At 71.8% G+C, this 23093-nt stretch overlaps 12 non-coding genes across 12 annotated transcripts; all 12 read left to right on the forward strand.

The window, feature by feature from the left end:
* Positions 1-1080: 1080 nt before the first annotated feature.
* LOC130017441 (5S ribosomal RNA) lies at positions 1081-1199 on the forward strand. The gene has a single exon (XR_008791405.1). It is a non-coding gene; the product is annotated as a 5S ribosomal RNA (ribosomal RNA).
* Positions 1200-2781: 1582 nt separating this feature from the next.
* LOC130017450 (5S ribosomal RNA) lies at positions 2782-2900 on the forward strand. Its single transcript, XR_008791409.1, has one exon. It is a non-coding gene; the product is annotated as a 5S ribosomal RNA (ribosomal RNA).
* A 1566-nt stretch (positions 2901-4466) lies between these two features.
* On the forward strand, positions 4467-4585 carry LOC130017458 (5S ribosomal RNA). The gene has a single exon (XR_008791410.1). It is a non-coding gene; the product is annotated as a 5S ribosomal RNA (ribosomal RNA).
* Positions 4586-6150: 1565 nt separating this feature from the next.
* On the forward strand, positions 6151-6269 carry LOC130017466 (5S ribosomal RNA). Its single transcript, XR_008791411.1, has one exon. It is a non-coding gene; the product is annotated as a 5S ribosomal RNA (ribosomal RNA).
* A 1565-nt stretch (positions 6270-7834) lies between these two features.
* LOC130017484 (5S ribosomal RNA) lies at positions 7835-7953 on the forward strand. The gene has a single exon (XR_008791420.1). It is a non-coding gene; the product is annotated as a 5S ribosomal RNA (ribosomal RNA).
* Positions 7954-9536: 1583 nt separating this feature from the next.
* On the forward strand, positions 9537-9655 carry LOC130017521 (5S ribosomal RNA). Its single transcript, XR_008791426.1, has one exon. It is a non-coding gene; the product is annotated as a 5S ribosomal RNA (ribosomal RNA).
* A 1567-nt stretch (positions 9656-11222) lies between these two features.
* LOC130017490 (5S ribosomal RNA) lies at positions 11223-11341 on the forward strand. Its single transcript, XR_008791421.1, has one exon. It is a non-coding gene; the product is annotated as a 5S ribosomal RNA (ribosomal RNA).
* Positions 11342-12907: 1566 nt separating this feature from the next.
* Positions 12908-13026, forward strand: LOC130017496 (5S ribosomal RNA). The gene has a single exon (XR_008791422.1). It is a non-coding gene; the product is annotated as a 5S ribosomal RNA (ribosomal RNA).
* A 1568-nt stretch (positions 13027-14594) lies between these two features.
* LOC130017501 (5S ribosomal RNA) lies at positions 14595-14713 on the forward strand. The gene has a single exon (XR_008791423.1). It is a non-coding gene; the product is annotated as a 5S ribosomal RNA (ribosomal RNA).
* A 1566-nt stretch (positions 14714-16279) lies between these two features.
* On the forward strand, positions 16280-16398 carry LOC130017507 (5S ribosomal RNA). Its single transcript, XR_008791424.1, has one exon. It is a non-coding gene; the product is annotated as a 5S ribosomal RNA (ribosomal RNA).
* Positions 16399-17979: 1581 nt separating this feature from the next.
* LOC130017530 (5S ribosomal RNA) lies at positions 17980-18098 on the forward strand. Its single transcript, XR_008791427.1, has one exon. It is a non-coding gene; the product is annotated as a 5S ribosomal RNA (ribosomal RNA).
* A 1565-nt stretch (positions 18099-19663) lies between these two features.
* On the forward strand, positions 19664-19782 carry LOC130017513 (5S ribosomal RNA). Its single transcript, XR_008791425.1, has one exon. It is a non-coding gene; the product is annotated as a 5S ribosomal RNA (ribosomal RNA).
* Positions 19783-23093: the final 3311 nt, after the last annotated feature.

Consider the following 23093-nt stretch of genomic DNA (forward strand, 5'->3'; position numbering starts at 1 on the left):
TCGGCGGGGGACCCCGGGCGCCACACCCCCCTCCCCGCCGGCCCCAGAAGGCGCTCCCCAGGGCCCCCCCCCCCCCGCCCTTGCCCCGTAACCCCTCACCCCCGGAATCGAGGCTGGGCGAGCCGTCCCCTCTCCTTCAACACATGGCGGGAGACCCACAGCGGAGACCCTCCGGAGACCACGGGCGGGAGGGGGCCCGAAGGCGTACCCCGGCCCGCCCACACGCGGCCACGCACCCGTGCACCCACGCACCAACGTGGGGCACCGTCCAAGCCCGAGTGCAGAGATCACCCGTCGGGGAGCACTGGGGACAGGGGCACCCGGATCTCCTGGCCCACGCAACGGAATCCCCCGTCTTCCCATTCACGCGGGCACTTGGGGGGTGGGGGGCGGCGGCACCGGACCCGCCCCTGGGCAGCGCCCTGGGCAAGAGCCCGCGGGAGCACCTGGGCGGGCGCCCGCGGGGCCAAGTGCAGCACGACCCCCTCTGCCACGCGGGGGCAGGCGGACACACGCCAGGCCGACCGACAGACAGGGTCCGGGAGCGCTGGGCCAAGCTGCATGCACCTCGGGCCTCCCCGGCAGGCGTTGGCCGAGGCCCCCACGCCCAGCCGTCCCCCCGCGCAGACCTGCTCCCAGAACCGAGGCAACAAAGCAGCAGGGCGGTGGCCGTGCGCCCGCCGGGCCCCCGCGGAGGCGCCCCGACACCGTCCGTGGGGCGCTAGGGCGGCGCGTGTGCGTGTCCGTGTGTCCGCGTGTGTGCGGCTTTCCGACCCTCTGGCTCACACGCACGCACTAGCAGCCCCGGCGGCCGGTGGCGGGCGCGCACAGAGCCGTGCCTGCGGCCGCCCGCCCGCCGCCGGCCCGCCCGGGAGGCCTTGTGGGCGCTGGTCCCGCATCTGGGTGCCGACGGACTGTGTGGCAGCAGGGGCGGGCGTTGGTGCGGGAGGGCAGGCGTCGGGGCCAGAGGGGCAGCGGGGGGCAGGCGGGCGGATGCGGAGGCGCCGCAGGCTGGGAAGGGGCGGACTTGGGGCTGGGCGCCTGGGCCGCTTCTTGAGGGCGGCAGAGAGCCACGCCTCCGTCTACGGCCATACCACCCTGAACGCGCCCGATCTCGTCTGATCTCGGAAGCTAAGCAGGGTCGGGCCTGGTTAGTACTTGGATGGGAGACCGCCTGGGAATACCGGGTGCTGTAGGCCTTTTGCTTTTGCCGCCTTGTGGGCCGTTTGCTGGTTTCCTTCTCTCCCGCTTTTCCTTTGGCTTCCAACGGGGGAGGGCTGGGGGGCTGGGCCCTAGCCCCTGGCCTTGGTCCTGCCCTTAGCCTCCGGCCCCCAGCACCCAAGGGCCCTGCCCCCGCCCCCCCAGGCCTGGGCTGCCCGAGGCTTGCCTGAACTCCCCCCCTCCCCCCTCCCCCCCACAGCTCCTCACCAAGACCTTCCAGCCCCGTGGCCCCCTGTCTCCCGGAGGCCCCAACGCGTTCGTTCCCGCGGGGCAGGGCAGGGCAGGGCAGGGCCGCAGGCCGGGGAAGGGGGTGGCGGGGAGGGGGGCTTGGGGGGCTCCTGGGGCATCCAGGAGGACGAGGGCGGGACGCGGCCCGAGGGGACGTCCTCAGGGGTCTGGGGGGAGGGGGTCCGGGGGTGTGTGGCGGGGAGGGTGGAGAGAGCCAAGGAGCAGGGCTGAGGGGGTGGGGACGGAAAGGGGCTCGGCGGGGGACCCCGGGCGCCACACCCCCCTCCCCGCCGGCCCCAGAAGGCGCTCCCCAGGGCCCCCCCCCCCCGCCCTTGCCCCGTAACCCCTCACCCCCGGAATCGAGGCTGGGCGAGCCGTCCCCTCTCCTTCAACACATGGCGGGAGACCCACAGCGGAGACCCTCCGGAGACCACGGGCGGGAGGGGGCCCGAAGGCGTACCCCGGCCCGCCCACACGCGGCCACGCACCCGTGCACCCACGCACCAACGTGGGGCACCGTCCAAGCCCGAGTGCAGAGATCACCCGTCGGGGAGCACTGGGGACAGGGGCACCCGGATCTCCTGGCCCACGCAACGGAATCCCCCGTCTTCCCATTCACGCGGGCACTTGGGGGGTGGGGGGCGGCGGCACCGGACCCGCCCCTGGGCAGCGCCCTGGGCAAGAGCCCGCGGGAGCACCTGGGCGGGCGCCCGCGGGGCCAAGTGCAGCACGACCCCCTCTGCCACGCGGGGGCAGGCGGACACACGCCAGGCCGACCGACAGACAGGGTCCGGGAGCGCTGGGCCAAGCTGCATGCACCTCGGGCCTCCCCGGCAGGCGTTGGCCGAGGCCCCCACGCCCAGCCGTCCCCCCGCGCAGACCTGCTCCCAGAACCGAGGCAACAAAGCAGCAGGGCGGTGGCCGTGCGCCCGCCGGGCCCCCGCGGAGGCGCCCCGACACCGTCCGTGGGGCGCTAGGGCGGCGCGTGTGCGTGTCCGTGTGTCCGCGTGTGTGCGGCTTTCCGACCCTCTGGCTCACACGCACGCACTAGCAGCCCCGGCGGCCGGTGGCGGGCGCGCACAGAGCCGTGCCTGCGGCCGCCCGCCCGCCGCCGGCCCGCCCGGGAGGCCTTGTGGGCGCTGGTCCCGCATCTGGGTGCCGACGGACTGTGTGGCAGCAGGGGCGGGCGTTGGTGCGGGAGGGCAGGCGTCGGGGCCAGAGGGGCAGCGGGGGGCAGGCGGGCGGATGCGGAGGCGCCGCAGGCTGGGAAGGGGCGGACTTGGGGCTGGGCGCCTGGGCCGCTTCTTGAGGGCGGCAGAGAGCCACGCCTCCGTCTACGGCCATACCACCCTGAACGCGCCCGATCTCGTCTGATCTCGGAAGCTAAGCAGGGTCGGGCCTGGTTAGTACTTGGATGGGAGACCGCCTGGGAATACCGGGTGCTGTAGGCCTTTTGCTTTTGCCGCCTTGTGGGCCGTTTGCTGGTTTCCTTCTCTCCCGCTTTTCCTTTGGCTTCCAACGGGGGAGGGCTGGGGGGCTGGGCCCTAGCCCCTGGCCTTGGTCCTGCCCTTAGCCTCCGGCCCCCAGCACCCAAGGGCCCTGCCCCCGCCCCCCCAGGCCTGGGCTGCCCGAGGCTTGCCTGAACTCCCCCCCTCCCCCCTCCCCCCCACAGCTCCTCACCAAGACCTTCCAGCCCCGTGGCCCCCTGTCTCCCGGAGGCCCCAACGCGTTCGTTCCCGCGGGGCAGGGCAGGGCAGGGCAGGGCCGCAGGCCGGGGAAGGGGGTGGCGGGGAGGGGGGCTTGGGGGGCTCCTGGGGCATCCAGGAGGACGAGGGCGGGACGCGGCCCGAGGGGACGTCCTCAGGGGTCTGGGGGGAGGGGGTCCGGGGGTGTGTGGCGGGGAGGGTGGAGAGAGCCAAGGAGCAGGGCTGAGGGGGTGGGGACGGGACCCCGGGCGCCACACCCCCCTCCCCGCCGGCCCCAGAAGGCGCTCCCCAGGGCCCCCCCCCCCCCGCCCTTGCCCCGTAACCCCTCACCCCCGGAATCGAGGCTGGGCGAGCCGTCCCCTCTCCTTCAACACATGGCGGGAGACCCACAGCGGAGACCCTCCGGAGACCACGGGCGGGAGGGGGCCCGAAGGCGTACCCCGGCCCGCCCACACGCGGCCACGCACCCGTGCACCCACGCACCAACGTGGGGCACCGTCCAAGCCCGAGTGCAGAGATCACCCGTCGGGGAGCACTGGGGACAGGGGCACCCGGATCTCCTGGCCCACGCAACGGAATCCCCCGTCTTCCCATTCACGCGGGCACTTGGGGGGTGGGGGGCGGCGGCACCGGACCCGCCCCTGGGCAGCGCCCTGGGCAAGAGCCCGCGGGAGCACCTGGGCGGGCGCCCGCGGGGCCAAGTGCAGCACGACCCCCTCTGCCACGCGGGGGCAGGCGGACACACGCCAGGCCGACCGACAGACAGGGTCCGGGAGCGCTGGGCCAAGCTGCATGCACCTCGGGCCTCCCCGGCAGGCGTTGGCCGAGGCCCCCACGCCCAGCCGTCCCCCCGCGCAGACCTGCTCCCAGAACCGAGGCAACAAAGCAGCAGGGCGGTGGCCGTGCGCCCGCCGGGCCCCCGCGGAGGCGCCCCGACACCGTCCGTGGGGCGCTAGGGCGGCGCGTGTGCGTGTCCGTGTGTCCGCGTGTGTGCGGCTTTCCGACCCTCTGGCTCACACGCACGCACTAGCAGCCCCGGCGGCCGGTGGCGGGCGCGCACAGAGCCGTGCCTGCGGCCGCCCGCCCGCCGCCGGCCCGCCCGGGAGGCCTTGTGGGCGCTGGTCCCGCATCTGGGTGCCGACGGACTGTGTGGCAGCAGGGGCGGGCGTTGGTGCGGGAGGGCAGGCGTCGGGGCCAGAGGGGCAGCGGGGGGCAGGCGGGCGGATGCGGAGGCGCCGCAGGCTGGGAAGGGGCGGACTTGGGGCTGGGCGCCTGGGCCGCTTCTTGAGGGCGGCAGAGAGCCACGCCTCCGTCTACGGCCATACCACCCTGAACGCGCCCGATCTCGTCTGATCTCGGAAGCTAAGCAGGGTCGGGCCTGGTTAGTACTTGGATGGGAGACCGCCTGGGAATACCGGGTGCTGTAGGCCTTTTGCTTTTGCCGCCTTGTGGGCCGTTTGCTGGTTTCCTTCTCTCCCGCTTTTCCTTTGGCTTCCAACGGGGGAGGGCTGGGGGGCTGGGCCCTAGCCCCTGGCCTTGGTCCTGCCCTTAGCCTCCGGCCCCCAGCACCCAAGGGCCCTGCCCCCGCCCCCCCAGGCCTGGGCTGCCCGAGGCTTGCCTGAACTCCCCCCCTCCCCCCTCCCCCCCACAGCTCCTCACCAAGACCTTCCAGCCCCGTGGCCCCCTGTCTCCCGGAGGCCCCAACGCGTTCGTTCCCGCGGGGCAGGGCAGGGCAGGGCAGGGCCGCAGGCCGGGGAAGGGGGTGGCGGGGAGGGGGGCTTGGGGGGCTCCTGGGGCATCCAGGAGGACGAGGGCGGGACGCGGCCCGAGGGGACGTCCTCAGGGGTCTGGGGGGAGGGGGTCCGGGGGTGTGTGGCGGGGAGGGTGGAGAGAGCCAAGGAGCAGGGCTGAGGGGGTGGGGACGGGACCCCGGGCGCCACACCCCCCTCCCCGCCGGCCCCAGAAGGCGCTCCCCAGGGCCCCCCCCCCCCGCCCTTGCCCCGTAACCCCTCACCCCCGGAATCGAGGCTGGGCGAGCCGTCCCCTCTCCTTCAACACATGGCGGGAGACCCACAGCGGAGACCCTCCGGAGACCACGGGCGGGAGGGGGCCCGAAGGCGTACCCCGGCCCGCCCACACGCGGCCACGCACCCGTGCACCCACGCACCAACGTGGGGCACCGTCCAAGCCCGAGTGCAGAGATCACCCGTCGGGGAGCACTGGGGACAGGGGCACCCGGATCTCCTGGCCCACGCAACGGAATCCCCCGTCTTCCCATTCACGCGGGCACTTGGGGGGTGGGGGGCGGCGGCACCGGACCCGCCCCTGGGCAGCGCCCTGGGCAAGAGCCCGCGGGAGCACCTGGGCGGGCGCCCGCGGGGCCAAGTGCAGCACGACCCCCTCTGCCACGCGGGGGCAGGCGGACACACGCCAGGCCGACCGACAGACAGGGTCCGGGAGCGCTGGGCCAAGCTGCATGCACCTCGGGCCTCCCCGGCAGGCGTTGGCCGAGGCCCCCACGCCCAGCCGTCCCCCCGCGCAGACCTGCTCCCAGAACCGAGGCAACAAAGCAGCAGGGCGGTGGCCGTGCGCCCGCCGGGCCCCCGCGGAGGCGCCCCGACACCGTCCGTGGGGCGCTAGGGCGGCGCGTGTGCGTGTCCGTGTGTCCGCGTGTGTGCGGCTTTCCGACCCTCTGGCTCACACGCACGCACTAGCAGCCCCGGCGGCCGGTGGCGGGCGCGCACAGAGCCGTGCCTGCGGCCGCCCGCCCGCCGCCGGCCCGCCCGGGAGGCCTTGTGGGCGCTGGTCCCGCATCTGGGTGCCGACGGACTGTGTGGCAGCAGGGGCGGGCGTTGGTGCGGGAGGGCAGGCGTCGGGGCCAGAGGGGCAGCGGGGGGCAGGCGGGCGGATGCGGAGGCGCCGCAGGCTGGGAAGGGGCGGACTTGGGGCTGGGCGCCTGGGCCGCTTCTTGAGGGCGGCAGAGAGCCACGCCTCCGTCTACGGCCATACCACCCTGAACGCGCCCGATCTCGTCTGATCTCGGAAGCTAAGCAGGGTCGGGCCTGGTTAGTACTTGGATGGGAGACCGCCTGGGAATACCGGGTGCTGTAGGCCTTTTGCTTTTGCCGCCTTGTGGGCCGTTTGCTGGTTTCCTTCTCTCCCGCTTTTCCTTTGGCTTCCAACGGGGGAGGGCTGGGGGGCTGGGCCCTAGCCCCTGGCCTTGGTCCTGCCCTTAGCCTCCGGCCCCCAGCACCCAAGGGCCCTGCCCCCGCCCCCCCAGGCCTGGGCTGCCCGAGGCTTGCCTGAACTCCCCCCCTCCCCCCTCCCCCCCACAGCTCCTCACCAAGACCTTCCAGCCCCGTGGCCCCCTGTCTCCCGGAGGCCCCAACGCGTTCGTTCCCGCGGGGCAGGGCAGGGCAGGGCAGGGCCGCAGGCCGGGGAAGGGGGTGGCGGGGAGGGGGGCTTGGGGGGCTCCTGGGGCATCCAGGAGGACGAGGGCGGGACGCGGCCCGAGGGGACGTCCTCAGGGGTCTGGGGGGAGGGGGTCCGGGGGTGTGTGGCGGGGAGGGTGGAGAGAGCCAAGGAGCAGGGCTGAGGGGGTGGGGACGGGACCCCGGGCGCCACACCCCCCTCCCCGCCGGCCCCAGAAGGCGCTCCCCAGGGCCCCCCCCCCCCGCCCTTGCCCCGTAACCCCTCACCCCCGGAATCGAGGCTGGGCGAGCCGTCCCCTCTCCTTCAACACATGGCGGGAGACCCACAGCGGAGACCCTCCGGAGACCACGGGCGGGAGGGGGCCCGAAGGCGTACCCCGGCCCGCCCACACGCGGCCACGCACCCGTGCACCCACGCACCAACGTGGGGCACCGTCCAAGCCCGAGTGCAGAGATCACCCGTCGGGGAGCACTGGGGACAGGGGCACCCGGATCTCCTGGCCCACGCAACGGAATCCCCCGTCTTCCCATTCACGCGGGCACTTGGGGGGTGGGGGGCGGCGGCACCGGACCCGCCCCTGGGCAGCGCCCTGGGCAAGAGCCCGCGGGAGCACCTGGGCGGGCGCCCGCGGGGCCAAGTGCAGCACGACCCCCTCTGCCACGCGGGGGCAGGCGGACACACGCCAGGCCGACCGACAGACAGGGTCCGGGAGCGCTGGGCCAAGCTGCATGCACCTCGGGCCTCCCCGGCAGGCGTTGGCCGAGGCCCCCACGCCCAGCCGTCCCCCCGCGCAGACCTGCTCCCAGAACCGAGGCAACAAAGCAGCAGGGCGGTGGCCGTGCGCCCGCCGGGCCCCCGCGGAGGCGCCCCGACACCGTCCGTGGGGCGCTAGGGCGGCGCGTGTGCGTGTCCGTGTGTCCGCGTGTGTGCGGCTTTCCGACCCTCTGGCTCACACGCACGCACTAGCAGCCCCGGCGGCCGGTGGCGGGCGCGCACAGAGCCGTGCCTGCGGCCGCCCGCCCGCCGCCGGCCCGCCCGGGAGGCCTTGTGGGCGCTGGTCCCGCATCTGGGTGCCGACGGACTGTGTGGCAGCAGGGGCGGGCGTTGGTGCGGGAGGGCAGGCGTCGGGGCCAGAGGGGCAGCGGGGGGCAGGCGGGCGGATGCGGAGGCGCCGCAGGCTGGGAAGGGGCGGACTTGGGGCTGGGCGCCTGGGCCGCTTCTTGAGGGCGGCAGAGAGCCACGCCTCCGTCTACGGCCATACCACCCTGAACGCGCCCGATCTCGTCTGATCTCGGAAGCTAAGCAGGGTCGGGCCTGGTTAGTACTTGGATGGGAGACCGCCTGGGAATACCGGGTGCTGTAGGCCTTTTGCTTTTGCCGCCTTGTGGGCCGTTTGCTGGTTTCCTTCTCTCCCGCTTTTCCTTTGGCTTCCAACGGGGGAGGGCTGGGGGGCTGGGCCCTAGCCCCTGGCCTTGGTCCTGCCCTTAGCCTCCGGCCCCCAGCACCCAAGGGCCCTGCCCCCGCCCCCCCAGGCCTGGGCTGCCCGAGGCTTGCCTGAACTCCCCCCCTCCCCCCTCCCCCCCACAGCTCCTCACCAAGACCTTCCAGCCCCGTGGCCCCCTGTCTCCCGGAGGCCCCAACGCGTTCGTTCCCGCGGGGCAGGGCAGGGCAGGGCAGGGCCGCAGGCCGGGGAAGGGGGTGGCGGGGAGGGGGGCTTGGGGGGCTCCTGGGGCATCCAGGAGGACGAGGGCGGGACGCGGCCCGAGGGGACGTCCTCAGGGGTCTGGGGGGAGGGGGTCCGGGGGTGTGTGGCGGGGAGGGTGGAGAGAGCCAAGGAGCAGGGCTGAGGGGGTGGGGACGGAAAGGGGCTCGGCGGGGGACCCCGGGCGCCACACCCCCCTCCCCGCCGGCCCCAGAAGGCGCTCCCCAGGGCCCCCCCCCCCCGCCCTTGCCCCGTAACCCCTCACCCCCGGAATCGAGGCTGGGCGAGCCGTCCCCTCTCCTTCAACACATGGCGGGAGACCCACAGCGGAGACCCTCCGGAGACCACGGGCGGGAGGGGGCCCGAAGGCGTACCCCGGCCCGCCCACACGCGGCCACGCACCCGTGCACCCACGCACCAACGTGGGGCACCGTCCAAGCCCGAGTGCAGAGATCACCCGTCGGGGAGCACTGGGGACAGGGGCACCCGGATCTCCTGGCCCACGCAACGGAATCCCCCGTCTTCCCATTCACGCGGGCACTTGGGGGGTGGGGGGCGGCGGCACCGGACCCGCCCCTGGGCAGCGCCCTGGGCAAGAGCCCGCGGGAGCACCTGGGCGGGGCGCCCGCGGGGCCAAGTGCAGCACGACCCCCTCTGCCACGCGGGGGCAGGCGGACACACGCCAGGCCGACCGACAGACAGGGTCCGGGAGCGCTGGGCCAAGCTGCATGCACCTCGGGCCTCCCCGGCAGGCGTTGGCCGAGGCCCCCACGCCCAGCCGTCCCCCCGCGCAGACCTGCTCCCAGAACCGAGGCAACAAAGCAGCAGGGCGGTGGCCGTGCGCCCGCCGGGCCCCCGCGGAGGCGCCCCGACACCGTCCGTGGGGCGCTAGGGCGGCGCGTGTGCGTGTCCGTGTGTCCGCGTGTGTGCGGCTTTCCGACCCTCTGGCTCACACGCACGCACTAGCAGCCCCGGCGGCCGGTGGCGGGCGCGCACAGAGCCGTGCCTGCGGCCGCCCGCCCGCCGCCGGCCCGCCCGGGAGGCCTTGTGGGCGCTGGTCCCGCATCTGGGTGCCGACGGACTGTGTGGCAGCAGGGGCGGGCGTTGGTGCGGGAGGGCAGGCGTCGGGGCCAGAGGGGCAGCGGGGGGCAGGCGGGCGGATGCGGAGGCGCCGCAGGCTGGGAAGGGGCGGACTTGGGGCTGGGCGCCTGGGCCGCTTCTTGAGGGCGGCAGAGAGCCACGCCTCCATCTACGGCCATACCACCCTGAACGCGCCCGATCTCGTCTGATCTCGGAAGCTAAGCAGGGTCGGGCCTGGTTAGTACTTGGATGGGAGACCGCCTGGGAATACCGGGTGCTGTAGGCCTTTTGCTTTTGCCGCCTTGTGGGCCGTTTGCTGGTTTCCTTCTCTCCCGCTTTTCCTTTGGCTTCCAACGGGGGAGGGCTGGGGGGCTGGGCCCTAGCCCCTGGCCTTGGTCCTGCCCTTAGCCTCCGGCCCCCAGCACCCAAGGGCCCTGCCCCCGCCCCCCCAGGCCTGGGCTGCCCGAGGCTTGCCTGAACTCCCCCCCTCCCCCCTCCCCCCCACAGCTCCTCACCAAGACCTTCCAGCCCCGTGGCCCCCTGTCTCCCGGAGGCCCCAACGCGTTCGTTCCCGCGGGGCAGGGCAGGGCAGGGCAGGGCCGCAGGCCGGGGAAGGGGGTGGCGGGGAGGGGGGCTTGGGGGGCTCCTGGGGCATCCAGGAGGACGAGGGCGGGACGCGGCCCGAGGGGACGTCCTCAGGGGTCTGGGGGGAGGGGGTCCGGGGGTGTGTGGCGGGGAGGGTGGAGAGAGCCAAGGAGCAGGGCTGAGGGGGTGGGGACGGGACCCCGGGCGCCACACCCCCCTCCCCGCCGGCCCCAGAAGGCGCTCCCCAGGGCCCCCCCCCCCCCCGCCCTTGCCCCGTAACCCCTCACCCCCGGAATCGAGGCTGGGCGAGCCGTCCCCTCTCCTTCAACACATGGCGGGAGACCCACAGCGGAGACCCTCCGGAGACCACGGGCGGGGGGGGGCCCGAAGGCGTACCCCGGCCCGCCCACACGCGGCCACGCACCCGTGCACCCACGCACCAACGTGGGGCACCGTCCAAGCCCGAGTGCAGAGATCACCCGTCGGGGAGCACTGGGGACAGGGGCACCCGGATCTCCTGGCCCACGCAACGGAATCCCCCGTCTTCCCATTCACGCGGGCACTTGGGGGGTGGGGGGCGGCGGCACCGGACCCGCCCCTGGGCAGCGCCCTGGGCAAGAGCCCGCGGGAGCACCTGGGCGGGCGCCCGCGGGGCCAAGTGCAGCACGACCCCCTCTGCCACGCGGGGGCAGGCGGACACACGCCAGGCCGACCGACAGACAGGGTCCGGGAGCGCTGGGCCAAGCTGCATGCACCTCGGGCCTCCCCGGCAGGCGTTGGCCGAGGCCCCCACGCCCAGCCGTCCCCCCGCGCAGACCTGCTCCCAGAACCGAGGCAACAAAGCAGCAGGGCGGTGGCCGTGCGCCCGCCGGGCCCCCGCGGAGGCGCCCCGACACCGTCCGTGGGGCGCTAGGGCGGCGCGTGTGCGTGTCCGTGTGTCCGCGTGTGTGCGGCTTTCCGACCCTCTGGCTCACACGCACGCACTAGCAGCCCCGGCGGCCGGTGGCGGGCGCGCACAGAGCCGTGCCTGCGGCCGCCCGCCCGCCGCCGGCCCGCCCGGGAGGCCTTGTGGGCGCTGGTCCCGCATCTGGGTGCCGACGGACTGTGTGGCAGCAGGGGCGGGCGTTGGTGCGGGAGGGCAGGCGTCGGGGCCAGAGGGGCAGCGGGGGGCAGGCGGGCGGATGCGGAGGCGCCGCAGGCTGGGAAGGGGCGGACTTGGGGCTGGGCGCCTGGGCCGCTTCTTGAGGGCGGCAGAGAGCCACGCCTCCGTCTACGGCCATACCACCCTGAACGCGCCCGATCTCGTCTGATCTCGGAAGCTAAGCAGGGTCGGGCCTGGTTAGTACTTGGATGGGAGACCGCCTGGGAATACCGGGTGCTGTAGGCCTTTTGCTTTTGCCGCCTTGTGGGCCGTTTGCTGGTTTCCTTCTCTCCCGCTTTTCCTTTGGCTTCCAACGGGGGAGGGCTGGGGGGCTGGGCCCTAGCCCCTGGCCTTGGTCCTGCCCTTAGCCTCCGGCCCCCAGCACCCAAGGGCCCTGCCCCCGCCCCCCCAGGCCTGGGCTGCCCGAGGCTTGCCTGAACTCCCCCCCTCCCCCCTCCCCCCCACAGCTCCTCACCAAGACCTTCCAGCCCCGTGGCCCCCTGTCTCCCGGAGGCCCCAACGCGTTCGTTCCCGCGGGGCAGGGCAGGGCAGGGCAGGGCCGCAGGCCGGGGAAGGGGGTGGCGGGGAGGGGGGCTTGGGGGGCTCCTGGGGCATCCAGGAGGACGAGGGCGGGACGCGGCCCGAGGGGACGTCCTCAGGGGTCTGGGGGGAGGGGGTCCGGGGGTGTGTGGCGGGGAGGGTGGAGAGAGCCAAGGAGCAGGGCTGAGGGGGTGGGGACGGGACCCCGGGCGCCACACCCCCCTCCCCGCCGGCCCCAGAAGGCGCTCCCCAGGGCCCCCCCCCCCCCGCCCTTGCCCCGTAACCCCTCACCCCCGGAATCGAGGCTGGGCGAGCCGTCCCCTCTCCTTCAACACATGGCGGGAGACCCACAGCGGAGACCCTCCGGAGACCACGGGCGGGAGGGGGCCCGAAGGCGTACCCCGGCCCGCCCACACGCGGCCACGCACCCGTGCACCCACGCACCAACGTGGGGCACCGTCCAAGCCCGAGTGCAGAGATCACCCGTCGGGGAGCACTGGGGACAGGGGCACCCGGATCTCCTGGCCCACGCAACGGAATCCCCCGTCTTCCCATTCACGCGGGCACTTGGGGGGTGGGGGGCGGCGGCACCGGACCCGCCCCTGGGCAGCGCCCTGGGCAAGAGCCCGCGGGAGCACCTGGGCGGGCGCCCGCGGGGCCAAGTGCAGCACGACCCCCTCTGCCACGCGGGGGCAGGCGGACACACGCCAGGCCGACCGACAGACAGGGTCCGGGAGCGCTGGGCCAAGCTGCATGCACCTCGGGCCTCCCCGGCAGGCGTTGGCCGAGGCCCCCACGCCCAGCCGTCCCCCCGCGCAGACCTGCTCCCAGAACCGAGGCAACAAAGCAGCAGGGCGGTGGCCGTGCGCCCGCCGGGCCCCCGCGGAGGCGCCCCGACACCGTCCGTGGGGCGCTAGGGCGGCGCGTGTGCGTGTCCGTGTGTCCGCGTGTGTGCGGCTTTCCGACCCTCTGGCTCACACGCACGCACTAGCAGCCCCGGCGGCCGGTGGCGGGCGCGCACAGAGCCGTGCCTGCGGCCGCCCGCCCGCCGCCGGCCCGCCCGGGAGGCCTTGTGGGCGCTGGTCCCGCATCTGGGTGCCGACGGACTGTGTGGCAGCAGGGGCGGGCGTTGGTGCGGGAGGGCAGGCGTCGGGGCCAGAGGGGCAGCGGGGGGCAGGCGGGCGGATGCGGAGGCGCCGCAGGCTGGGAAGGGGCGGACTTGGGGCTGGGCGCCTGGGCCGCTTCTTGAGGGCGGCAGAGAGCCACGCCTCCGTCTACGGCCATACCACCCTGAACGCGCCCGATCTCGTCTGATCTCGGAAGCTAAGCAGGGTCGGGCCTGGTTAGTACTTGGATGGGAGACCGCCTGGGAATACCGGGTGCTGTAGGCCTTTTGCTTTTGCCGCCTTGTGGGCCGTTTGCTGGTTTCCTTCTCTCCCGCTTTTCCTTTGGCTTCCAACGGGGGAGGGCTGGGGGGCTGGGCCCTAGCCCCTGGCCTTGGTCCTGCCCTTAGCCTCCGGCCCCCAGCACCCAAGGGCCCTGCCCCCGCCCCCCCAGGCCTGGGCTGCCCGAGGCTTGCCTGAACTCCCCCCCTCCCCCCTCCCCCCCACAGCTCCTCACCAAGACCTTCCAGCCCCGTGGGCCCCTGTCTCCCGGAGGCCCCAACGCGTTCGTTCCCGCGGGGCAGGGCAGGGCAGGGCAGGGCCGCAGGCCGGGGAAGGGGGGTGGCGGGGAGGGGGGCTTGGGGGGCTCCTGGGGCATCCAGGAGGACGAGGGCGGGACGCGGCCCGAGGGGACGTCCTCAGGGGTCTGGGGGGAGGGGGTCCGGGGGTGTGTGGCGGGGAGGGTGGAGAGAGCCAAGGAGCAGGGCTGAGGGGGTGGGGACGGGACCCCGGGCGCCACACCCCCCTCCCCGCCGGCCCCAGAAGGCGCTCCCCAGGGCCCCCCCCCCCCCGCCCTTGCCCCGTAACCCCTCACCCCCGGAATCGAGGCTGGGCGAGCCGTCCCCTCTCCTTCAACACATGGCGGGAGACCCACAGCGGAGACCCTCCGGAGACCACGGGCGGGAGGGGGGCCCGAAGGCGTACCCCGGCCCGCCCACACGCGGCCACGCACCCGTGCACCCACGCACCAACGTGGGGCACCGTCCAAGCCCGAGTGCAGAGATCACCCGTCGGGGAGCACTGGGGACAGGGGCACCCGGATCTCCTGGCCCACGCAACGGAATCCCCCGTCTTCCCATTCACGCGGGCACTTGGGGGGTGGGGGGCGGCGGCACCGGACCCGCCCCTGGGCAGCGCCCTGGGCAAGAGCCCGCGGGAGCACCTGGGCGGGCGCCCGCGGGGCCAAGTGCAGCACGACCCCCTCTGCCACGCGGGGGCAGGCGGACACACGCCAGGCCGACCGACAGACAGGGTCCGGGAGCGCTGGGCCAAGCTGCATGCACCTCGGGCCTCCCCGGCAGGCGTTGGCCGAGGCCCCCACGCCCAGCCGTCCCCCCGCGCAGACCTGCTCCCAGAACCGAGGCAACAAAGCAGCAGGGCGGTGGCCGTGCGCCCGCCGGGCCCCCGCGGAGGCGCCCCGACACCGTCCGTGGGGCGCTAGGGCGGCGCGTGTGCGTGTCCGTGTGTCCGCGTGTGTGCGGCTTTCCGACCCTCTGGCTCACACGCACGCACTAGCAGCCCCGGCGGCCGGTGGCGGGCGCGCACAGAGCCGTGCCTGCGGCCGCCCGCCCGCCGCCGGCCCGCCCGGGAGGCCTTGTGGGCGCTGGTCCCGCATCTGGGTGCCGACGGACTGTGTGGCAGCAGGGGCGGGCGTTGGTGCGGGAGGGCAGGCGTCGGGGCCAGAGGGGCAGCGGGGGGCAGGCGGGCGGATGCGGAGGCGCCGCAGGCTGGGAAGGGGCGGACTTGGGGCTGGGCGCCTGGGCCGCTTCTTGAGGGCGGCAGAGAGCCACGCCTCCGTCTACGGCCATACCACCCTGAACGCGCCCGATCTCGTCTGATCTCGGAAGCTAAGCAGGGTCGGGCCTGGTTAGTACTTGGATGGGAGACCGCCTGGGAATACCGGGTGCTGTAGGCCTTTTGCTTTTGCCGCCTTGTGGGCCGTTTGCTGGTTTCCTTCTCTCCCGCTTTTCCTTTGGCTTCCAACGGGGGAGGGCTGGGGGGCTGGGCCCTAGCCCTTGGCCTTGGTCCTGCCCTTAGCCTCCGGCCCCCAGCACCCAAGGGCCCTGCCCCCGCCCCCCCAGGCCTGGGCTGCCCGAGGCTTGCCTGAACTCCCCCCCTCCCCCCTCCCCCCCACAGCTCCTCACCAAGACCTTCCAGCCCCGTGGCCCCCTGTCTCCCGGAGGCCCCAACGCGTTCGTTCCCGCGGGGCAGGGCAGGGCAGGGCAGGGCCGCAGGCCGGGGAAGGGGGTGGCGGGGAGGGGGGCTTGGGGGGCTCCTGGGGCATCCAGGAGGACGAGGGCGGGACGCGGCCCGAGGGGACGTCCTCAGGGGTCTGGGGGGAGGGGGTCCGGGGGTGTGTGGCGGGGAGGGTGGAGAGAGCCAAGGAGCAGGGCTGAGGGGGTGGGGACGGGACCCCGGGCGCCACACCCCCCTCCCCGCCGGCCCCAGAAGGCGCTCCCCAGGGCCCCCCCCCCCCCGCCCTTGCCCCGTAACCCCTCACCCCCGGAATCGAGGCTGGGCGAGCCGTCCCCTCTCCTTCAACACATGGCGGGAGACCCACAGCGGAGACCCTCCGGAGACCACGGGCGGGAGGGGGCCCGAAGGCGTACCCCGGCCCGCCCACACGCGGCCACGCACCCGTGCACCCACGCACCAACGTGGGGCACCGTCCAAGCCCGAGTGCAGAGATCACCCGTCGGGGAGCACTGGGGACAGGGGCACCCGGATCTCCTGGCCCACGCAACGGAATCCCCCGTCTTCCCATTCACGCGGGCACTTGGGGGGTGGGGGGCGGCGGCACCGGACCCGCCCCTGGGCAGCGCCCTGGGCAAGAGCCCGCGGGAGCACCTGGGCGGGCGCCCGCGGGGCCAAGTGCAGCACGACCCCCTCTGCCACGCGGGGGCAGGCGGACACACGCCAGGCCGACCGACAGACAGGGTCCGGGAGCGCTGGGCCAAGCTGCATGCACCTCGGGCCTCCCCGGCAGGCGTTGGCCGAGGCCCCCACGCCCAGCCGTCCCCCCGCGCAGACCTGCTCCCAGAACCGAGGCAACAAAGCAGCAGGGCGGTGGCCGTGCGCCCGCCGGGCCCCCGCGGAGGCGCCCCGACACCGTCCGTGGGGCGCTAGGGCGGCGCGTGTGCGTGTCCGTGTGTCCGCGTGTGTGCGGCTTTCCGACCCTCTGGCTCACACGCACGCACTAGCAGCCCCGGCGGCCGGTGGCGGGCGCGCACAGAGCCGTGCCTGCGGCCGCCCGCCCGCCGCCGGCCCGCCCGGGAGGCCTTGTGGGCGCTGGTCCCGCATCTGGGTGCCGACGGACTGTGTGGCAGCAGGGGCGGGCGTTGGTGCGGGAGGGCAGGCGTCGGGGCCAGAGGGGCAGCGGGGGGCAGGCGGGCGGATGCGGAGGCGCCGCAGGCTGGGAAGGGGCGGACTTGGGGCTGGGCGCCTGGGCCGCTTCTTGAGGGCGGCAGAGAGCCACGCCTCCGTCTACGGCCATACCACCCTGAACGCGCCCGATCTCGTCTGATCTCGGAAGCTAAGCAGGGTCGGGCCTGGTTAGTACTTGGATGGGAGACCGCCTGGGAATACCGGGTGCTGTAGGCCTTTTGCTTTTGCCGCCTTGTGGGCCGTTTGCTGGTTTCCTTCTCTCCCGCTTTTCCTTTGGCTTCCAACGGGGGAGGGCTGGGGGGCTGGGCCCTAGCCCCTGGCCTTGGTCCTGCCCTTAGCCTCCGGCCCCCAGCACCCAAGGGCCCTGCCCCCGCCCCCCCAGGCCTGGGCTGCCCGAGGCTTGCCTGAACTCCCCCCCTCCCCCCTCCCCCCCCACAGCTCCTCACCAAGACCTTCCAGCCCCGTGGCCCCCTGTCTCCCGGAGGCCCCAACGCGTTCGTTCCCGCGGGGCAGGGCAGGGCAGGGCAGGGCCGCAGGCCGGGGAAGGGGGTGGCGGGGAGGGGGGCTTGGGGGGCTCCTGGGGCATCCAGGAGGACGAGGGCGGGACGCGGCCCGAGGGGACGTCCTCAGGGGTCTGGGGGGAGGGGGTCCGGGGGTGTGTGGCGGGGAGGGTGGAGAGAGCCAAGGAGCAGGGCTGAGGGGGTGGGGACGGAAAGGGGCTCGGCGGGGGACCCCGGGCGCCACACCCCCCTCCCCGCCGGCCCCAGAAGGCGCTCCCCAGGGCCCCCCCCCCGCCCTTGCCCCGTAACCCCTCACCCCCGGAATCGAGGCTGGGCGAGCCGTCCCCTCTCCTTCAACACATGGCGGGAGACCCACAGCGGAGACCCTCCGGAGACCACGGGCGGGAGGGGGCCCGAAGGCGTACCCCGGCCCGCCCACACGCGGCCACGCACCCGTGCACCCACGCACCAACGTGGGGCACCGTCCAAGCCCGAGTGCAGAGATCACCCGTCGGGGAGCACTGGGGACAGGGGCACCCGGATCTCCTGGCCCACGCAACGGAATCCCCCGTCTTCCCATTCACGCGGGCACTTGGGGGGTGGGGGGCGGCGGCACCGGACCCGCCCCTGGGCAGCGCCCTGGGCAAGAGCCCGCGGGAGCACCTGGGCGGGCGCCCGCGGGGCCAAGTGCAGCACGACCCCCTCTGCCACGCGGGGGCAGGCGGACACACGCCAGGCCGACCGACAGACAGGGTCCGGGAGCGCTGGGCCAAGCTGCATGCACCTCGGGCCTCCCCGGCAGGCGTTGGCCGAGGCCCCCACGCCCAGCCGTCCCCCCGCGCAGACCTGCTCCCAGAACCGAGGCAACAAAGCAGCAGGGCGGTGGCCGTGCGCCCGCCGGGCCCCCGCGGAGGCGCCCCGACACCGTCCGTGGGGCGCTAGGGCGGCGCGTGTGCGTGTCCGTGTGTCCGCGTGTGTGCGGCTTTCCGACCCTCTGGCTCACACGCACGCACTAGCAGCCCCGGCGGCCGGTGGCGGGCGCGCACAGAGCCGTGCCTGCGGCCGCCCGCCCGCCGCCGGCCCGCCCGGGAGGCCTTGTGGGCGCTGGTCCCGCATCTGGGTGCCGACGGACTGTGTGGCAGCAGGGGCGGGCGTTGGTGCGGGAGGGCAGGCGTCGGGGCCAGAGGGGCAGCGGGGGGCAGGCGGGCGGATGCGGAGGCGCCGCAGGCTGGGAAGGGGCGGACTTGGGGCTGGGCGCCTGGGCCGCTTCTTGAGGGCGGCAGAGAGCCACGCCTCCGTCTACGGCCATACCACCCTGAACGCGCCCGATCTCGTCTGATCTCGGAAGCTAAGCAGGGTCGGGCCTGGTTAGTACTTGGATGGGATTCCGCCTGGGAATACCGGGTGCTGTAGGCCTTTTGCTTTTGCCGCCTTGTGGGCCGTTTGCTGGTTTCCTTCTCTCCCGCTTTTCCTTTGGCTTCCAACGGGGGAGGGCTGGGGGGCTGGGCCCTAGCCCCTGGCCTTGGTCCTGCCCTTAGCCTCCGGCCCCCAGCACCCAAGGGCCCTGCCCCCGCCCCCCCAGGCCTGGGCTGCCCGAGGCTTGCCTGAACTCCCCCCCTCCCCCCTCCCCCCCACAGCTCCTCACCAAGACCTTCCAGCCCCGTGGCCCCCTGTCTCCCGGAGGCCCCAACGCGTTCGTTCCCGCGGGGCAGGGCAGGGCAGGGCAGGGCCGCAGGCCGGGGAAGGGGGTGGCGGGGAGGGGGGCTTGGGGGGCTCCTGGGGCATCCAGGAGGACGAGGGCGGGACGCGGCCCGAGGGGACGTCCTCAGGGGTCTGGGGGGAGGGGGTCCGGGGGTGTGTGGCGGGGAGGGTGGAGAGAGCCAAGGAGCAGGGCTGAGGGGGTGGGGACGGGACCCCGGGCGCCACACCCCCCTCCCCGCCGGCCCCAGAAGGCGCTCCCCAGGGCCCCCCCCCCCCGCCCTTGCCCCGTAACCCCTCACCCCCGGAATCGAGGCTGGGCGAGCCGTCCCCTCTCCTTCAACACATGGCGGGAGACCCACAGCGGAGACCCTCCGGAGACCACGGGCGGGAGGGGGCCCGAAGGCGTACCCCGGCCCGCCCACACGCGGCCACGCACCCGTGCACCCACGCACCAACGTGGGGCACCGTCCAAGCCCGAGTGCAGAGATCACCCGTCGGGGAGCACTGGGGACAGGGGCACCCGGATCTCCTGGCCCACGCAACGGAATCCCCCGTCTTCCCATTCACGCGGGCACTTGGGGGGTGGGGGGCGGCGGCACCGGACCCGCCCCTGGGCAGCGCCCTGGGCAAGAGCCCGCGGGAGCACCTGGGCGGGCGCCCGCGGGGCCAAGTGCAGCACGACCCCCTCTGCCACGCGGGGGCAGGCGGACACACGCCAGGCCGACCGACAGACAGGGTCCGGGAGCGCTGGGCCAAGCTGCATGCACCTCGGGCCTCCCCGGCAGGCGTTGGCCGAGGCCCCCACGCCCAGCCGTCCCCCCGCGCAGACCTGCTCCCAGAACCGAGGCAACAAAGCAGCAGGGCGGTGGCCGTGCGCCCGCCGGGCCCCCGCGGAGGCGCCCCGACACCGTCCGTGGGGCGCTAGGGCGGCGCGTGTGCGTGTCCGTGTGTCCGCGTGTGTGCGGCTTTCCGACCCTCTGGCTCACACGCACGCACTAGCAGCCCCGGCGGCCGGTGGCGGGCGCGCACAGAGCCGTGCCTGCGGCCGCCCGCCCGCCGCCGGCCCGCCCGGGAGGCCTTGTGGGCGCTGGTCCCGCATCTGGGTGCCGACGGACTGTGTGGCAGCAGGGGCGGGCGTTGGTGCGGGAGGGCAGGCGTCGGGGCCAGAGGGGCAGCGGGGGGCAGGCGGGCGGATGCGGAGGCGCCGCAGGCTGGGAAGGGGCGGACTTGGGGCTGGGCGCCTGGGCCGCTTCTTGAGGGCGGCAGAGAGCCACGCCTCCGTCTACGGCCATACCACCCTGAACGCGCCCGATCTCGTCTGATCTCGGAAGCTAAGCAGGGTCGGGCCTGGTTAGTACTTGGATGGGAGACCGCCTGGGAATACCGGGTGCTGTAGGCCTTTTGCTTTTGCCGCCTTGTGGGCCGTTTGCTGGTTTCCTTCTCTCCCGCTTTTCCTTTGGCTTCCAACGGGGGAGGGCTGGGGGGCTGGGCCCTAGCCCCTGGCCTTGGTCCTGCCCTTAGCCTCCGGCCCCCAGCACCCAAGGGCCCTGCCCCCGCCCCCCCAGGCCTGGGCTGCCCGAGGCTTGCCTGAACTCCCCCCCTCCCCCCTCCCCCCCACAGCTCCTCACCAAGACCTTCCAGCCCCGTGGCCCCCTGTCTCCCGGAGGCCCCAACGCGTTCGTTCCCGCGGGGCAGGGCAGGGCAGGGCAGGGCCGCAGGCCGGGGAAGGGGGTGGCGGGGAGGGGGGCTTGGGGGGCTCCTGGGGCATCCAGGAGGACGAGGGCGGGACGCGGCCCGAGGGGACGTCCTCAGGGGTCTGGGGGGAGGGGGTCCGGGGGTGTGTGGCGGGGAGGGTGGAGAGAGCCAAGGAGCAGGGCTGAGGGGGTGGGGACGGAAAGGGGCTCGGCGGGGGACCCCGGGCGCCACACCCCCCTCCCCGCCGGCCCCAGAAGGCGCTCCCCAGGGCCCCCCCCCCCCCGCCCTTGCCCCGTAACCCCTCACCCCCGGAATCGAGGCTGGGCGAGCCGTCCCCTCTCCTTCAACACATGGCGGGAGACCCACAGCGGAGACCCTCCGGAGACCACGGGCGGGAGGGGGCCCGAAGGCGTACCCCGGCCCGCCCACACGCGGCCACGCACCCGTGCACCCACGCACCAACGTGGGGCACCGTCCAAGCCCGAGTGCAGAGATCACCCGTCGGGGAGCACTGGGGACAGGGGCACCCGGATCTCCTGGCCCACGCAACGGAATCCCCCGTCTTCCCATTCACGCGGGCACTTGGGGGGTGGGGGGCGGCGGCACCGGACCCGCCCCTGGGCAGCGCCCTGGGCAAGAGCCCGGGGGACTGTGCTGCTGGACAGGAGCCAGTAGGCCCCTGTCCAGCAGGACCCCCTCTTCTTCGTGGAACGGTTCTCAGGCTGCTTTAGGCTTCCCCAGCGAGTGGCTCGCGAAGTGGAATCTCCTCATTCATCCTGTTAGAATTCTCCTGCCTCTTTTTCAGGGATGTGTGCCCCTGGTTCCTAGTTCATTTTTATAAGTATTTTTTTTACTCTGTATCGTACATTAATCATTATATATGTACGTACATTTGTATACATATATATAGTGTCTCACAGTAGGTCTCCTTAATTTTTACCTCCTTTGCACTCAGGAATCTTTTTTCGTTTTTTGGTTATGTAATTGGAGTTATGGGATTTAATTGTTGTTAATTGCCTGAATTGTTGTTAATTGCCTGAGTTGTTGTTAATTGCAAGGTCAGACGTGAACACCTGAAGAACCTGCCGTCAGTACTCATCAATACACTGGCTCGGCTCTTCACTCGCTACCTGTCTGAATGCAAGGTTCCATCCCAATGGAAAACCAGCAGGACCATACTACTGTTCAAGAAGGGAGACATCCATGACATTGGCAACTATCGCCCTATCTGCCTATTGTCTGTCATCTACAAGTTGTTCACTCGAGTCATCCTAAATAGGATTGGCAGAACACTAGATGAAGGACAACCATGTGAGCAAGCTGGGTTGTGCAAAGCATTCATCACCATTGACCATATCCACACGAAAACCAAGCTCATTGAGGTTTCTCGGGAGTTCAAGATGCCGCTCTGTTTAATGTTCATTGATTTAAGGAAGGCCTTTGATTCTGTTGAGACTGAAGCGGTCATTGAAGCCCTAGCCAATCAGGGCATTCAAGCCCAATACATCAGGATCCTCCGTGAGCTGTATTGCAGATTCACTACCAGGATCTCACCATTCTACAAAGAAGTGATTGTTGATGTCAAGAGAGGGGTGCGGCAGGGTGATACCATTTCACCGAAACTCTTCAGTGCCACCCTCGAGAACATCATGCGACGACTGGAATGGGAAGGAATGGGAGTGAAGATAGATGGTCGGCAACTACACCACCTCCGCTTTGCTGATGACATTGTTTTAATAACACCAAACATCAGCCAAGCGGCACAAATGCTGGCCGACTTTGACCGTGAGTGTGGAAAGGTAGGACTACAGCTGAATCTTACGAAGACAATGTTCATGAGAAACAGCCTTGTTCCTGATGCCCCATTCGCTCTCAACGGAACGACCATCTCCGAATGCAACAGCTATGTGTACCTAGGTCGAGAAGTCAACATGACAAATGACCTGGCACCCGAGCTTCGCAGGAGGAAGAGAGCGGTTTGGAACGCCTTCAAGAACGTCGAAGAAATAGCTAAGAGGATGAAGAACCTCCGGTTCCGGGCACATCTCTTTGATTCCACTGTTCTTCCTGCATTAACATATGCCTCAGAGACCTGGGCCCTACGCAAACAAGATGAGAATGCTATTCAGGTCTCCCAAAGAAGAATAGAAAGAGCTATGCTTAGAATATCACGTTTCACTCAAATGAGAGAACGAATCCGGAGTTCTGACATCCGTTGACGATCAAGAATCAGGGACACTGTCTTATATGCCAAGGTGTCAAAAATCAGATGGGCTGGTCAGGTAATGAGATTTAAAGACGACCGCTGGACTAGAGCTGTTACTGACTGGATTCCACAGGATGTCAAATGACCGCGTGGCTGCCCACCTACCAGATGGTCAGACTTCTTCGTCAAGATCAGGAATGATCGGTTTGAGGCTCTTCATGTTCCCAGAGCAAACAGATGCCATTGGGCTACACTAGCACACGACAGGGACAAATGGAGACTTACTGGCGCCCACTCGAGCAAATCGACGACTAACGGGAAGTTAAATGATTAAGTGATTTAGTGAATTGCCGGAAATGCTATTCACCTATTTCTGTTGTATTTCTCTTGCCCCCCAATATTCATTTAAACTCTTTTTGCACTTAATGGTGTACAAGTCTTTATAGAAATCTTTCTTCCATTAAATATTTTCCAGTGGGGGCTGGAGAGATAGTACAGCGGGTAGGGTGTTTGCCTTGCACGCGGCCGACCTGGGTTCGATTCCCAGCATCCCATATGGTACCCTGAGCACCGCCGGGAGTAACTCCTGAGTGTAGAGCCAGGAATAACCCCTGTGCACCGCCAGGTGTGACCCTCCCCCCAAAAAAAGCAAAAATAAATAAATATTTTCAAGTGTACTTTTGATAATTTTCTACAATATGTAGTCCTTTTCGCATTATGATATGGTTCCACAACAAAATTGACCAAATCATATTTAATCGATGTATTTCCTGACCGATGTCGCTGTTGTCCCAATGTCCCAATATTCC

The sequence above is a fragment of the Sorex fumeus genome, unplaced genomic scaffold, assembly GCF_029834395.1.
Source record: "Sorex fumeus unplaced genomic scaffold, SorFum_2.1 ptg000007l, whole genome shotgun sequence".
Lineage (NCBI taxonomy): Eukaryota > Metazoa > Chordata > Mammalia > Eulipotyphla > Soricidae > Sorex > Sorex fumeus.